The 2,862-nt window shown below is 37.5% G+C and overlaps 1 protein-coding gene across 1 annotated transcript in view; it reads right to left on the reverse strand.

Moving 5' to 3' along the window:
• Nucleotides 1-1,434: 1,434 nt before the first annotated feature.
• PABPC1L2A (poly(A) binding protein cytoplasmic 1 like 2A) overlaps nt 1,435-2,862 on the reverse strand; it is a 12,463-nt gene continuing 11,035 nt past the window's right edge. Inside the window, exon 2 of the mRNA XM_040265680.1 lies at nt 1,435-2,829. The gene's annotated coding sequence lies outside the window, so the exon portion shown is untranslated. The remainder of the gene's footprint in view (nt 2,830-2,862) is intronic.

A 2,862-nucleotide genomic window follows, 5' to 3' on the forward strand; every position in this document is an offset into this window, starting at 1 on the left:
TCACAAAACTTAAAAAAAATACTTTGGCCAATTTAAGAAGTTGAGCAGGGGTATGTGCACTCTCCTACACTACCAGTTGATACAGACTTTAAGAGCAAAATGTGGGCAAAAGACCAAAAAAAAATTTGACATGTCCATATTATTCAAACCACAATTCAAATAGTAAGGAATAGAAAATAATAAAATATTTCAAGACATTCAGGTACAAAGGTGCTCATCATAGAACTGATCTTACAAGTAAAATTTCAGAATTATTTTAAACTTAGCCCAAGGAAGCTTGGTTGTAGAAATTATAGCTCATCTCTATGAATGCATATTATATAACAGAACAAAAGGAGAACATTTATTTAGAAATATGGTCCCAGAGAATTGTCACAGTGAAAATAACTTTCAATGAAAAAACATACTTTATTTAAAATATAAAGTTATGTAGATATCTATTTGTGGTGCTGGAGAAGACTCTTGAGAGTCCCTTGGACTACAAGGAGATTAAACAAGTCATCCTAAAGGAAATCAAACCTGAATATCCATTGGAAGGACTGATGCTGAAGCTGAAGTTCCAATACTCTGGCCACCTGATTCGAAGAGATGACTCATTGGGAAAGACCCTGATGCTGGGAAAGACTGAAGAAAAAAGGAGAAGGGGGCAGCAGAGGATGAGATGGTTAGATAGCATCATTGACTCAATTGACATGAATTTGAGCAACTCTGGGAGATGATGGAGAACAGAGGAGACAATGGTGTTACAGTCCATGGGGTCAGAAAGAGTTGGACACAACTTAGTGACTGAACAACAACAACATACAGATATTTATGTATTTAAAATGTATTTTGTCAAGCAGTGGTATTAGGAGTGACTTTTGCTATAAAAACAAAAATACTTTCTACTATACTCGTGTACAGACTGTATAAAATATCCTTAAAATAAAAACAAAAAAGCTCCTGTTTCCCTGATAAAATATTGAGAAAATACAGAAATGATTGCAATACCAACTGCAGAAAATAATATAGGTAATCTAAGTCCCTTACAATATTTGGTGCATCTTACAAATATAAAATACTATCTTTACAGATGATCATTTACTAATGCACTTCCCCACCAAACTGCCTGAATAGTTTGATACTTAAATTTTTCTCTCTGCAATATTTCTTTAGGAAATGATCTGGAAAGTGAGCAAGATTTGTGTACTATAACTCACTTGATAGCTTTGTATGAGGAAAAATGAGCAACAACCTAGAAGTGCAACAATGAGGAAACAGTTAAAACATGTATAAACACAAACACAGAGATAGACATGTTTAACTTGTATGCTTCATAATTTTTTTCCTTCAATGAAGCTGAATAATTTTTCTGACCAAAGGAAAAAGGGCAGTAAACTATTATATATGTATCTACTTATTATTAATTCAATGAAATATTAACAACCAGAAATAATATTTTAAAATCTTTAATGAAATGAAGTTAAAGAGTATTGTGTGTATAAACATACACACACATATTTAGGTGTCAAAAAGCAAGTATAAAAACAATATGTACATTATGATATACATACATGACAAATGAATCAGAAAAATACTAGAGAGATACAGCCTAATATGTTTCATGTACTTCACAGTAGCTATTAGATATATGCAGAAGAAAATGATTCAGGGAGGTTATTAGGACTGATTACTTGTGAAATTAATTTTCTTCTGTTGACTTGTCTGCTGTGTGATTTTTTTTTCCTACAATGAAGCTGGATTATTTTTCTGAGAATGAGGAAAAGAGCAGAAAGTGGGCTCAGGGAAAGGAGGTGATAAACAGTATTTAAATTCAGCATAACAACCATCAAGTGGGCCAAGACACAGGCACACGCATGCGCACACACGTGCATGCGCGCGTGCGCACGCACACACACACACACACACACCAATTACAGTGACCAGGAGACTATACAGGGGAAATGGGCATACTATTTTTACTAGTTGAGGTGGCTGGCATGAATGTAAATTGGTACAATGCTTATGAAGGGGCCACTGGGCAACACACAGGAACAGTCTTTAAAATGTCCACATGTGGATCCTGCAAGTCCACAATTAAGAACATCCTGTACGCTAGCAAAGATTTGGCTTGACAAGGAAGAATTCACTCATCAGAGTATACACAGTGCTGGGTTTAAACACAGGGAAAGAACTAGGCACCACCTGAATGTCCAGCAATGCGGCAATGATTACAAAAATGTTAGGGTCCATAGATACACTCTGCAGGCACTGAAGATGACCTTTCTCAAGCCTGTTGAATATCATGGAAAGAAGTTCAATAGGTTGACGTTTGTTTGGTTTTAGTTTTTGAAAAAGCAGGTTAAGAAACACCACATACATGAACCATTCTATAACACTGTGTTAAAAGGGAAGGTGGGGTAGAGGAGAAGAAGGGTGAGAGAGAGAGGAGGAGAGAAGAGAGCCTTGAAAACAGCACACCAAAATGGTAAAAGTGGTTGTCTCCAGGTAGTAGGGTCAAGGGGAGCAATTACTCTCTTGGTTTTCCCTCATCTGATTTCCTTCTCCTTCCTGATGTTTCTACCATGACACTGCATCACCTGTGCAATAAACAAAGAGAGAAAGTGCTTTTTAAACCAAACCACAAGGAGAAGAGGCAGCCTTAACTATCAAGTGGCACAGATTAGCAAGATTATTCACAACACCCAACGTGGGTGTGGCGGGAGGGGAGGAGAGGAAAGGGGGAAGTCGACAGAGAGAGAGACAGAGACAGAGAGAGGGAGAGTGAGGGACAAACAGGAAGGCAAAGGTGGAGGGAAGGGAGGAGGAAGGAAGGGGTGAGAGAGAGACCTGCACTCCCAATACAATACACTGCTGGTGGGT

This window comes from Oryx dammah, unplaced genomic scaffold, assembly GCF_014754425.2.
Source record: "Oryx dammah isolate SB20612 unplaced genomic scaffold, SCBI_Odam_1.1 HiC_scaffold_23, whole genome shotgun sequence".
NCBI classification, from domain to species: Eukaryota; Metazoa; Chordata; class Mammalia; order Artiodactyla; family Bovidae; genus Oryx; species Oryx dammah.